Genomic DNA, 15,072 nt, shown 5'->3' with positions numbered 1-15,072 from the left:
AACTTTATTGAATAACAATAAAAGTCAAATTGACTATATTTAGTTAGAAAATATTTCTATGGGAAAAAGGATTTATGAAAAAATTTTATTTTTATTTATTTATTTATTTATAAAAGATTTTATTTATTTATGGAAAAAATATCATTGAAGATCTATTTCTAAGTAATAACTGTATTAATGTGTTCTGGGAAATGTCAATGTTTTACCCATATACGGAGTGTAAAAATAAAGTTGTTTTTTTGTCTTATTTTGCAACCCCCTGTGGAATTTATTAAAAGGAACACACCTACATTGTTTGGACAACAGTAAGTGCTTGTAATTTAATATAAACTTTATTGAATAGCAATAAAGTTCAGATTGACTCTACATTTAGTTAGAAAATATTTGTATGGGAAAAAAGGGCTGTTTTAGGGTTTTCTCGGAAATTATTCGAATTTTTCTTGCCGTAAAAACCATCCTTACCCATATACCTATATACCCATATACGGAGTGTAAAAATAAAGTTGTTTTTTTTGTCTTATTTTGCAACCCCCTGTGGAATTTATTAAAAGGAACACACCTACATTGTTTGGACAACAGTAAGTGCTTGTAATTTAATATAAACTTTATTGAATAGCAATAAAGTTCAGATTGACTCTACATTTAGTTAGAAAATATTTGTATGGGAAAAAAAGGGCTGTTTTAGGGTTTTCTCGGAAATTATTCGAATTTTTCTTGCCGTAAAAACCATCCTTAGACTTCAAGGAACATTTTAAAAAAAGAATTGTTAAGATTGGTCCATGCGTTGTTTAGTTATGCGCTTACCAACACATTTTGCGATTCATTTTTATATTATAGATATAGAAATTAACAAATTTAAAAACACAGACCTAATTCTGAATGACCAACTTGAGACAAACAGTTCTCCCCTCGTTAACCTATTTCGTTAAAAACTGTAAAGTGTAAACACATACCAGATTTTGTGTTTCTGCTTTGAGAGTAATATCCCCTTGTTTCTAGTGTTTTAATTAACTCAATTATTATTATGTTAATTGTAAGGATTTTTATAAAGCGTATTATATATTTGGGCATAAGAGTAAAAGTATTTCAAGAAATTTTAAAAATAAGAATGCGTAACTTAGCCAAAAACAAATAATTCGCCACTTTAAAGTAATCTTGTTAGAAGGGTAAACCGCAGAACCGAAAAAATAAAGAAATATAATAAAAAGTTAAATTTTATTAAGTAAACCAAATCTCCAGACGCACTTCAATTATAACTTCCTAGAGCTTTTCTTAACAACTTCGCGAGAAATAATATTTATGATGTGACAAAAAAACAACTCCGTTACATTTTTATTCTCTTTCAGATAATTTAATAATACAAAACTTTTCAGATAAATTGGGCAATATCGACAGGATGACAAGAAATTCCAAAAAGTTAGAGAAAGCTTCACGGTCCTTTTATTATATAAAACTTCCCTCTGTTTATTATCCTGAAAGGAACCCTATCTAACTTTTGCTATAAAGCAAGTTTTCGCTTTCGATATCGTTTGTCAGATCTCTCGAAATTTAACAAAGAACCATTGTATGTCTCAGGTCAGAAATATTAATAAGGTTTTTCCAGGTGACTATATTAATTTACTTCCTTTTGTATTTTTTACACTCAAACATATCATTGGCTAAATAATATATCAACACAATTTTTTTTATTTACTAATTACAAAACACTTGTATACATATATGTACAATTAAAATATTGAGTTCTGTTCTATTTTTTGTTTTTGTTTCATTTTTTACTAATAAATATCTGATTTCTGTTGTGTTTTTGTTGTATCTTTCTTACGATTTTCTTTCCTTGATTTTAATAATCAAATCAGACAGTCCACCTTATTTGATTTCCCAGGAATTTTATTTTGGACTATTTTTAGGCTTTAATCTAAGTTCAGTCGCGTTAGATGAAAAAAAGACCTAACCTTGCATGGCGAGCTGCCCCAAATTTTATTATTCTACTTTTAGGAGGGGGTCAATAGTCGTGTAAATTTAAATATCTCGACTGAATATAAAGGTTGGGTTGGCCGCCATCTTGCATTTTAAAATGAAACAGGAGAACCATTTTTGCTCATTATCTTCGCCATTTTTAACTTTTCGACAAAAGTGGTAAGAACTGAAATTGTTGAAAATTCCATTTCCTACATTTTTCTACAAAGAGGTCGATATTTCCCTAATTAAGAGCGAAAATAAGGGGGGGAAGCATAATTTTCGAATTATCTCGTTTATTATTAACTTTACGACATGAATGTACATAAACAAAAATGGAGAGAATTTTATTTTATACCCTAGACGGTGGCGTAATCAGCAGCAAGCCATAAACAGGAACGAACCTACGACTTTAAACATTGATTTTAGCAAAAAAACGAAAGATCAAAATTGTATAAAATATAAAACTCTCATTTTTGCTATGTACATTCATGTCGTAAAGTTAATATTAAACGAGATAATTCGATAATTATGTTTTCCTCTCTTCCACTATTTCTTCACTTAACTCGAAAAATATCGACCGCCCGAAAAAAATTGTAAAAAAGAAATTGCAGGAAATCTTATTTACAACAATTTCATTTCTTACCCTTTTTGTCTAAATGTTTAAAATGGCGGAGATGTTGAGCAAAACTGTTCTCTTTTAAAATCAAAATGGCGGCTGACACAATAGCTTAATTTAGTCGCGATCGTAAATTTACACTACTATTGACCTCCCCTAAAGGATAGAAGAATTTGGTGCAGCTTGCCATGCAAGGTCAAATGCTATAGACATAGACCGAGTGGGCCTAAGGCCGAACTTTGCAAGGTGAGCTGCCCCAAATTTTATTATTCTAACCTTTTAGGTGGGGGGGGGGGTCAATAGTAGTGTAAATTTAAAATCACTACTTAAATTAATATTTAAGGTCCTAAGCCTAACCAATCCATGACCGTAACGTTATCAGCAGCAAACCAGAACAGGAACTAACTTACGATTTTAAATATTGATTTTAGCAAAAAATAGAAAAGATAAAACATTGATATTGTTATCATCTCTCTCTCTCTTGTCGTTTCCTCATTGCTGAGGATCGTGATTTCCTACAATGCGGGCTGTCAATTCTCTCCATCTCTTGCGATTTTGGGCTGCTCTCATGGACTCGGAAAACGTCTCTTCAGTGGCTTTCTGTACTTGATCTGACCATCGGATAGGTGAGCGTCCTCTGACTCTACGTCCTTCTACGTTTCCGCATACAATTAGTCTTTCTAAGTTGTCATTGTCTCTTCTCGCAATGTGGCCAAAAAACTTTAAAACATTTGCAAGACACTGAGAGGAGAGTCTGGTCTGAATGTTTAGCTCTTCGACAATCGACTGATTGGATCTGTGCTCCGTCCACGAGACGCGTAGCATTCGTCTCCAGCACCACATTTCGAATGCATCAATCCTTTTCCTATCCTCTGATTTTATTGTCCATGTTTCGGCACCGTAACTGAAGATTGAAAAAATGAGTGTCCGTACCAGTCTCATTTTGAGTTTTTTGGATAAAGAGCGGTCCTTCCATATTTTTGACAGTCGACTCATCGCGTTCTTGGCCATCCCTATTCTTCTGCGAATTTCCGTATGGGAGGAGGCTGCATTGCTTAAGGAAGATCCTAGATACGTGAACTCGTCTACTTTCTCGAATTGATTTAGGGCGCCTGTTGTTTGGAGGATATTCGCGTGGTCCACAATCATGATTTTTGTTTTCTGATTATTAATCTTGAGCCCACACTTGTTGCTTTCGGTTTCTACTCTCTTTATCAGTCTCGACATCTCCTCTTCAGATGTTGCTATCAGTGTTGTATCGTCTGCGAATCTTAAGTTTGAGATCTTTTTTCCTGCAATGGAGATGCCGCCTCTCCATCCATCGAGTGCGTTCCTCATTATGTATTCTCCATATAGGTCTGGAGATAGTATGCACCCTTGTCGTACACCTCTGCTGGTTTTAAAGGTATCAGATTGCTGGTTTTCAATTCTTATTTTAACTGAGTTATCTTCGTATAAGTTTTTAATTAATATTGCCAAATGATCTGGAACTCCCATCTCATGAAGAACTGTCCAGAGAACTTCCCACTTCACACAATCAAATGCCTTTTGGTAGTCTAGAAAACAGATTATTATTGGAATTTTAAATTCGCGGGCCTTTTCTATGAGCTGCCGCATATTAAGGATTTGCTCTCTCGTACCCTTCCCTTTGATAAAGCCTGCTTGTTCTTGGGGAATTTGTTTGTCTAAGTATTGTTGCAAACGGCGTTTAATGATTCTTATTGTTATCATAGCATATTTTAAATGTTGTCATTCTGTTGCCAAAAAATTAAGTTCAAGAATTTATTACTTCTAGGTGTAACACTTATAATGTTAAGGTCCTAAGCCTAACCAATCCATGACAGTAACGTAAATAAATAAATAAATAAATAAAAAATTATATAAAATACATTTCTCTTTATTTTTATTTTGTGTATGCATGTTGTACAGTTAATAATAAACGAGATAATTCGATAATTCGGTTCTTGGGGAATTTGTTTGTCTAAGTATTGTTGCAAACGGCGTTTAATGATTCTTATTGTTATCATAGCATATTTTAAATGTTGTCATTCTGTTGCCAAAAAATTAAGTTCAAGAATTTATTACTTCTAGGTGTAACACTTATAATGTTAAGGTCCTAAGCCTAACCAATCCATGACAGTAACGTAAATAAATAAATAAATAAATAAAAAATTATATAAAATACATTTCTCTTTATTTTTATTTTGTGTATGCATGTTGTACAGTTAATAATAAACGAGATAATTCGATAATTCTGCTTCCCCTTCTCTTCCACTACTTTTCCGTTAACTTCGAAAATATCAACCGGACGAAAAATTTGTAAAAAAGAAATTGTGGGAAATCGTATTTTCAATAATTATATTTTTACCATTTTTGCCGAAAAGTGGAAAATATCGGAGATATTGATCAAAACGGTTTTCCTTAAAAATTAAGATGGCGGCTTCAAAAGTGAGTGCTTGATTTAAAGTTACGACTACACCAGGGAGCTCCGCCAGTCAGACAGTTTGACTGTCCCATGTTAAGAGATGGAGCGGTCAACTCCAGTACTTTTAGCTTGCTAGCAAAACTGTCTTTCCGCCCTCTTGCCGATTAAAGCAGTGCCGAGATTCATTCCGTTAAGGAATCGCTGGTTGGCGGGCATGGAAAGGCATTACTACTTAGATTGCATTTTTCGAAACACTATGATCTTGAAGACTACGCGATCTTCTGGCCTAGGCGCAGACCCGCCGAAGGCATCCCATGTTAACAGGGCGCATGTGCGTAGCTGGTGGGATTCGAAGCCAATGTAACCGAATAAAACCTAGACCCACACCTATCAAGAAATTTGTGTCAATAAAAATGGATAACGAAGACTCCATCCCCGGTTGGTAAAGACCGAGGACTCACGGTCTTTGACAACCCAATACGCTACCGTTTGGGTGGAGTAGGTGCATAAAGGGTATAGCCAATTTTCGAGGGGAATTCTACGATACTATTCCATATTTGCTTACTTTCATTTGGAAATAGATGTGTATTGGTGTTTATAAGGATTGCCAAAGATTTTGATAACTAACAAAATCAACTTCCTTTTGATAGTCCACGAAATATATTATTTATCATTGGTAGCTGTAATATCCTAGACTTACAAATAAGTTATCTATGATTTAATATTTGTTCTGGAGTAATTTTTCCTTTTACAAAATTTGCTTGTTACACTCGTATTTGCAGATTAATAATATAAGCTTTTAATCTAGTTTAGAGATATACAGAATTTTTTTACCAAAATATACAGCACATATTATCGTCTGCATAACAAAATTATTTTAAGAGTAAATAATAACATTTGATATTACGATTTGCGTATTTTTAAAAAAAATATTTAGTCGAAAACAAAATTTATGTACTAAAAAATTGTTCTATTGAATTTTTTACGATCTAAATAAAGTAAGATCTCCAAATAAAATAATAAAACGTTGGCCCATTTATTTAACAACCCTTCTCTTTCAACCTAAAACGAACCTTCGAAGTATATGAGTAGAAGTGTTCGAATTTTCGCATATCGTGAAAATAAATCAGCAATTCAACCGACAACGGGAAACTTCCAGATTGATCGTTTACGTAAAAGGTTCCTTTACAGACATCGGTAAATAATGAGTCGTTTTCTGAATCGCAATTCAGATCTTCTAGAGAAATCGTGAAAGAGGAAAACTCTTTGAGCGTGTCTTACATACGCAATAATTTAAACTTACTCCTGCTCGGATATTTGCATGGAATATGCGATGAAGTGTGGTCTTTTTGTTTGAAACTATTTTTGCATATACTCTAGCTTTATGCTACCATTGATAAGGAAAATATGCATTGGTATTTGAAGTTTGTATGTTTGAAAGATGTTCTCAGAAATTGTAGCAATTTGATGAACTTTTCTTCTACTCATCATAAAAATGTTCCGTTTTACACTTTTAAAAAACCGTTGAAAGTAAGCGGTTTTCAGTTTTTTGAATAACGCTTTATTTTTATTAATCACGTGGATTTCAGTTCATTCTAACTTAGTCCACTTTATTATTATTTTTTTTATTTTATTTATCCGGATCAACCACTAGGGTTATTAGCGGTAGGTTTATGATACAAATAAGGAAAATAAGGTACATTTTAAAAGTCATGACTTACAACAATATGGTACAATCTACATGTACGTACATGTAGAAAGACTTAAAGCCATTACTTTAAGGTAAACCAATCATCACTCATTGGATTTTTATTTCTATATTTTTTTTAAATCAACGTTATAAGGAGGAGGCATATATTGTAAATAGGTGATTGCTGAAGCCGTAAGTGATTGTTCGCAATGTGCACTACTGGTACGTGGATTATGTTCAAGTGAAACGGTTTCTTGGTTTGGCGAAATAAGTGGACTCTCATAGAAGTTCGAATCACAGATGTAACTATTGTTGGAAATTGACGGTCGAGAACTCTGGTGTTGTTGAATTATTTGCTGCTACTTTTTATAGTGCATTACCTCTTGCTTTGCAATTATTTGGGCAATTTGTAGTTTGGCATCAGTCTGACGGTTTCCAGGAAATTGTATTATCAAATCTGCGTATGATAGAAACAATAAATTTATTCAATCTTTTTCTTTTGCCGATTTTGTATTTTCTACGTTTCTCACTTTTCGTTTTTTTTTGGTTCTACAATCGGGGTGGTCACATCGGCAAAAGTAGCAGACTCTTTATTTTTTGTAAGTAACGGTACTTCAGACAGATCACTAATTTCACACCAACTGATTACCTGAAACATCCACACTATCATCTTTCTCAGTTGCTGACTCTACTTGAGTCGCAACTTCCAGCATATTTGAAGAAGTTTTAGCAAAAAGCAAGAAAGGTTTGAACATTTTCATACTTTCAGCCTATTGCCATGTTTTATTTTGTACAGCTTGCCCAGTTATTGTTTTGATTACTCTTAAGTATCGCACATAAGAATTACGTAAACTTCTCCATCTTCTCTTCAGTTCCTCACCTAAAAAATATACTGTTTTAGATTTTGCCAGTTGCCAAAATTATAAACGAAGTATGTGAAGCTATACGTAAAAGATTACAGCCTATTTATCTTCCCAAACATCAGCTGCACATTTTCTAAGGATGTGGCAATTTCCAAACTTTATCGGTAGTTTGGACGGAAAACATGTAACTATAAAATGCCGTGGAAAAACGGGATCACACCATTTTTGTTATTTTAAAAAATTCTCAATAGAACTGGTGGCTGTCGCTGACGCGAATTACAAATTCGTTTGTATTAATGTGGGTTACAAGAGGCATATTTGAAAATTCAAACATGGGCCAGAGATTTGAGGCAGGTTTTATGAATTTTACTGAAGACAACAATCTTCATTGGCAAATGGAACCTTGTTCAAACATTTTGATTGTAGATGAGACAAATCTTTTTTAATGAGACCTGTCCCCTACAAACAATCTAGAAGCGACAGACAAAAAGAAAATTAAAATACTCGTTTATGTTGAGCTAGACGTGTGGTCAAAAATGCATTTGGCATTTTAGCTCAAAAATGGAGATTATTTTTTACGTCAATTGAGACAAAAGTTAAAAATAGAGTCTCAATAGTTGAAACTTGTTAAATTTTGCATAATTTTTCATTTACTAAAGTAAACCAACACGGACTAGAGTTTACAGAAACTAAAGAAAACTTAGACAGAGCTTTTATCAATATAGAAAAAGACTCAATGCGTGAAACCAATTTATAATTTTCAACTAAAGAAAAATTTGTTAACTATCTTAATACTTGAAATAGAAACAAAATAATTAGAGTGAATATATAAAAATAATTATGTTAATATTAATAATATTAATTAAGGGAATAAAATTTCTAAATTAAAATAACGGGATTCTTTCATCTCTTGGCCTATTTCATCCAATACTTTATCCTTCCTTCTGATGTCTTTATAATCCTCTTGTGCCAAATAATAAAACATTGGATAATTTTTAACCAACCCTGTTAATTTCTCTCTTGGAACCGATTAATCGCAGCAATGTGTTCATTCCAGATCTTTCTTTCTCAGGGTTGTAAGTTTTAAATTCAAGATATTATATAAAAATGCGTGAAAAGGAAGAACATGCTTCTGTAGAGACGGTTGTAACGTTATAAGCGTCACATCTTCATTAATGTATATTTAAATAATTATTTTATTTTAATTTCTTTATTAATTTATAAATTCCTTAACATTCAGTTTCTTTTTTACTATTATTTTCTTCAAAAAATAGTTGGTGCCCTCTCTCTTTCTGTCCGGTAGAATAAATATTCGCCCTCTTTTTTTTGTCCGGTAGACTAAATATTCTGTTCTATGTTGACCGAAGAGCTTATTCCATCATGGGCATACGTCCTATGGCATCTGTACTATACTTCATTGTAGTCACTCCGTACTTTCTGTCAATCAGCTTTTCTAATGTGGTGGGATATATTTTTTTGTCTGTAATTGAAATTTATAAAAGAAGGTAATATGGAATAAGGTTCATTTTGTGATATGCTGTAATCTCTTGGGTTTATCTAACATTTTTTTTGAATAATTTGAATAATTTATTTTATGGAATAATGTAGAACTAAACTGCAGCTATCCACATACTCTGGAGTCAACAAGACCTACCCACATAATCTGGAGGCAACATCTTAATAGAAGCAAGCAACACATCGATGCCATAAGTATCAGTTTTTAATTTGTTTATTGTCAAGCTTTAGGCAGGGTTGTTTTTGCAAACTAAATATTATTTTGTTTAGTGTTGAATAAATATGATTAGTTAATTCATTGTTTTATTTGTTACCAACTGAATTTTCATTGTGTAATTAATGGTTTAAGACAAGACGGATTCACACTTGAGAGTTGATATAGGTAGTTGATTGAGGTATCCCATATTTTATAATAGTATTTCAATTCTCTTTGGTAGTCTTATCGTTACACGATGTAAAAAAATTAAAAGACAGAAATACATTAGAAATTCCCAAGTAAAGTATCTGGGGAGTTGTCAATCAAATTGGGTTTAAGTTCAAAATGGAAGATAATAGAAAAACCTTGTGTGAAAGAGCTAGTGTCGTTCCCAAAAGAATCTAATTAAGAAACTATAATAATTTTAAAAAAGAAAACGCTTCATTTGTTTATTTAGACAAAAAATGGATTTTTACTAAAGGTGGAATAAAACGGATTTGGCAGGACTAGAGTATAAAAAAATTATTGCATGGGGGTGGAAAACATGCTTTTATTGATGTGGCGGATCTTGTCAAAACTTGATGATTATCACAATAACATGAATAGGGAGATGTTTGTGAAATGGTTGAAAAAAAACTGCTTCCAAGTTTAAATGAACCATATATTATAGTTTTGCATAATGCCACGTGCCATTCGGAAATCTATATAAGAAAAATTAATCGTCGAAATGTTTGTACTCGCATAACTTCAGAACGACTGCACCAAATTAAAGATAATTTAAAAGAATTGTGTTAAAGATAATTTTTAAAAAATTAAACGGTAAGACGTAAAAAACAGTTTTTCTGTTTTTCATCATTTTAAATCGCAATATAAGTAATAGATGGCGTCATACTATGATTACCAGAGGAAGCTATGATTAACAAAATAAATGTCAGTATTGGTAGATTGACATAACGATATAACTGAATTTGGTATTGCGGCTCCAAATAATAAAGATGACGTTTTAACATATCTGGTGGAAAGATATGTCAATGAAGAGGTTTTGAGAATATCTTCAGTTTTCATACACAAACGTCATCCTACTGTAGTTAATTTAGCTATTCACCCTTTGAATGGACAACGACTTTTCACGAGAGAAAACGCAATGCAAAAATCTGAACGACCACCTACACAATGTTGAAAAGGTACCTTTTTTAAAGCAAGGCTTGTCAATATATACAGGGTGCGATATTAGTGTAAAGAAGTCGAATTACTCATTTGTCGTAATAGATACGAATAAAAATAGGTAAGGTTAAAGTTGGAACACAGATAGGACAATACTCTAAAAATATTTTCAAATATAAAGGGTCACTTATATTGACGGGGTGGAACAAACTTATATTTTTTTAATAGAAGGCCCTGTATATTTTTACATTTTTGAACTCTTTTCGATGTTTTCGTGTTTTAATATAAGTTTTGGCAGAGTTATATAAGGAAATGTAAAAGATAATTACGTGTTTTTATTAATTTCGAAGCAAAATTAACACCTTGTAGAATTGTAGACATTTGACACAAAAAAATATGTTTATGTTCAAATGATTTTTAATATAGTATACTATAGTAGAAAATTATTAATATAGCGAAATATTTTATTTTGATATACAGGTTTGGTTTAAACTCGGAATGAGTGTTACTGAGTTTTCTTAAATTAATGGAACACCCTGTATTTTAGTATTTTAACGAAGTTATAACAAATTTAGGTGAAATTTTATCAGGGTGGCCGTGAAAATATTCAATCAAAACATTTTTTTCGAAAAAAAAGTAATAATCTAGATCAAATCTTTAATTTATTAAAATTGACTAAGTTATTACAATACAGTAAATAAGTAGTTAGGATTGTTGGTGTGTAAAATATTAATAAAAACATAATATTCTACCTAGTTGGCTATGACTTTGACACTAAACTTGCTTAAAAGTTTAACATTAGATTATTTTTATAGTTTCTGTTGCTTTGTTGCTACTCCTAACATGATATATTTTAACCAGAAATATCTTGATACAGCTTTTGTACCAGAAGAGTATAAAAAATATGCTACTATCAACAATTCCCAGATAGACGACAACCAAGAAGAGAAGTCCACAAGGAAACTAAATTCCTCTAGCTGGCTGTATATCATGTATCACAAAAAAATTATTTAAAAATTCATATATAAAAGGTATAATATTAAAAAAACCCTATCAGGCTACATTACAGAACGTTTTCAAAATTAATACTCCATCATCAGTGCTATTTGGATGTACATGTTTTAATCCACTAAATACATGGGTAAAAACCCCTTAAATGTTGTTAAATTAAGATTTAACTTTATAAACTAAGATGTTTAAGTTACAACAGGAATACACAACATGGCAACGTAAGACTCCACTGAAGGTTGCTAGTCCTGAGACGAAGAGTCTACAAGATAACTAAATGGAGTCCAAGTTGAAAAAAGTAACAAAATTATATATTTGGGAACTATCAAAATGAACCAACTAGATCCAGACATAAAAATAAAACGCAGAACAGCAATGACTAAAAATACTTTTATGAAAATGAAGACATTATATATATGTGGCTAAACACCCCTTTAGGGGTTACGCCGCTTACGCTCTCTAGATCTATGTTTTGAGGTAGATCAGTCCTCATGTTCCTTATTTAATTTTCTCAGTTATTTTTCTCCATTGTGTCCTATCTCTGGTTTTTCCTTTCCACTGTCGTATGCCCGCCTTGTTGAGATCATTTACAACTTCTTGTAACCATGTAGATCTTGGTCTTCCACGTCTTCTTTTGCCAGCTGGTGTCCATTCCAATATTGAGAATATCGTCGTAGTTGATCCTGATCTCCATACGTGTCCTAGCCATTTTGCTCTTTGTTGTTTTATTTTACACACTATATCTTCCTTAATTTCTTCCAGTAGCTCAAGGTTCGTTCTTTGTCTAAATTCATTTTCATTTATTTTTATTGGTCCCAGTATTGCTCTTAGTATTTTTCTTTCTTGTATTCTAAGGTTTTCCTCTTGTTTTTTTGTCATGCTGAGGGTTTCGGCTGCATACATCATCGTCGGTCGAATTATTGTTTTGTATACCTTCATTTTCGATTTCTTACTCAATAGTTTATTTTTTAGTAATTTCTTATTTGCATGGAAGGTCTTATTTGCTGTAATAATCCTTTCTTTGATTTCTGTTTCTCTTTCTCCATTGTTTGTTATTAATATTCCCAAGTACTTAAATTTTTCGACTTCTTCAAAAATGTATTCGCCTAGTCTAACCTTTTTGTTTTCGAAGTTTTTATCAAATCTCATTATTTTTGTTTTTTCTTGGTTTATTTTTAATCCCATTACTTTTCCTTCTGTTACCATTTCATTTAACATTTTTTCCATTGTTTTTCTATTTTTTGTTATTAGCACAATATCGTCAGCGTATGCTATTATTTGTCCTTCTCTAGTGCTAAGGGTACCTTTGTTTATTTTCCTGACGATGTATTCCAGGGCAAGATTAAACAGCTTTATTTATGACAAATTCTTCTGTGTCTCCTACTTGAGTTTTTATACTCACTACAGTTCTACTCATTGTCATTTTTATTAATCGTCTTAATTTGTTTTGTATTCCCATTTCTTTCAGAGCTACCATTAATTTTGATCTTTTTATTGTATCAAATGCTTGCTGAAAATCTATAAAAAGCAGTTCAATTTCTATTTTATATCCATGAGCTTTTTCCATAATTTGTTTAACTGTATGTATGGCATCTGTTGTAGACTTTCCCTTAATAAATCCGCATTGATAGTGTCCTATGATATTCGTCATAGCGTTGGTCAGTCTTCGATGTATTAAGGTCGACATAATTTTATATGCTGTGTTTAATAGCGTCAGTCCTCTGTAGTTATTACACATTTGTTGGTCTCCTTTTTTATGAATCGTGATAATTTGTCCTTTGTTCCATTCTTCCGGCATTTTTTCTTCGTCCCATATGTCTTTTATTAAATTGTACAGTTTTTCTTTTAATTCTTCACCACCATATTTTATAAGTTCCATATTGATCCCGTCTGATCCTGAAGATTTACCATTACGGCTGCTATTTATAATTTCCTCAACTTCCTCTTTTGTTGGTCTTTCTAGCTGGTTTCCTAACATCATTGTCTCTTCTTCTACGTTTTCATTTAGGTCTTGATCTTCTTGCTCTGTTAATAATTCTTTAAAATAGTGAGTCCAAATTTCTTTATACTCTTCATCATTTTCTGATACTTTTCCATTTTTATCTTTTATGCCTTTTATCTTTCCTTTAAAAGTTTTGTTTTGCTCGCTAATTTTCTTATAAAATGCTTTTGTGTTTCTGTTCTTACTTTCTTTTTCTATTTCTTTTATCTTATCATCTAACCAGGCACGTTTAATTTTCCTTATTTTTTTCTTACATTCATTCCTTATTCTATTGTATTCTTCCCTATAATCCTGTCTATTTGTTCTTATCCACATTTGTCTAATTTCTATCTTCTTTTTTAGCATGTTATGGCATTCTTCATTATACCATTCTTGTTTTTTTTTGTTTCTTTTTATTCCTATGTGTACATCCGCTGTTTCATTTATACATTTTTTTAAATTTCTCCATTCTGTTTCTATATCCTTTGTATATTTACACTGTTCCTTTAGTTTTTTGTTCATGTCATCAGCATACTTAATCCTTATGTCTGGAGCATTCAGTTTTTCTACGTACCATTTGTCTTTCATTGTCGTGTTTTTTAGAGTTCTTTTGACTTTTTGTTTTACCTTTGCAGTCACCATAAAATGATCTGTGTCTGCATGCGCACCTCTGTAAGTTCTCACGTCCGTAACCGATGTTTGTTTCCTTCTTGTAATCAGAATATGGTCTATTTGGGACCATGTTTTTTGGTCTGGGGAAATCCATGTTACTTTATGGTATTTAGGATGTTCGAAATTTGTACTAATGATAATCATATTGGTACTAGCTGCTAGGTTACATAATCTTTGACCATTGTCATTTGTTTTTTCGTGTAATGTGTGTTTACCTGCTACTTGGTTAATGTAGTCTTCCTTACCTACTTGGGCGTTAAAATCTCCCATTACCAGTATTGTGTCTTCTCTAGGTAAATTCTCCATTTCTCGTTCAAGTTCCTCATACATTTTGTCTTTTTCCTCCGCAGCAGCACTTTCAGTTGGAGCATATACGTTTATGATTGATATATTAAATGGTTTGGCGTTAATTCTCAGGTAAGCCATACGTTCATTTATTGGTTTAAATTGCATAATGTTATTTTTTATTTTTCCCATAATTATGAAAGCAACTCCATATTGACCTTGTTTTCCATGTCCCGAATACTGTAGTGTGTAGTTTTTTTTATTTATTTCTCCTTGACCTGCCCATCTAATTTCTTGAATCACTGCAATATCAATTTGGTATCTTTCTAGTTCTGAGACAATCTCCTGCATTTTTCCTGGTTCAAGCATTGTTCTGATGTTCCACGTACTTATTTTTAGTTCATCGCGTTTTTTCATTTTTCTATTATATTTTTTCCTGCTCGTCTGTTTTATCTTATCTAATCTATTCATGTCCTTTTCCTTTGTCATTTTCGTTTCCGTTTTTTGTTGTGTGTACGATATTTGTTGTTTTATCGGTTTTTTGGCGTGTCTTGGTTTGCCTTTTCCAGTTCATTCTTCTCTTTGTTCCATTTCCATATAGCCCCGTCAATATTTAATTTTTGATAACCTACTCTGGTGTTCATACCTTTTTCTTGTTGAAATTTTGCAATTTTCCGTATTTCTTGTTGGATCTTCAT

This window comes from Diabrotica undecimpunctata, chromosome 6 (genome assembly GCF_040954645.1).
Source record: "Diabrotica undecimpunctata isolate CICGRU chromosome 6, icDiaUnde3, whole genome shotgun sequence".
Classification (NCBI taxonomy): domain Eukaryota; kingdom Metazoa; phylum Arthropoda; class Insecta; order Coleoptera; family Chrysomelidae; genus Diabrotica; species Diabrotica undecimpunctata.
The sequence above is the reverse complement of the archived record's forward strand: the minus strand, read 5'-3'. Positions refer to the sequence as shown.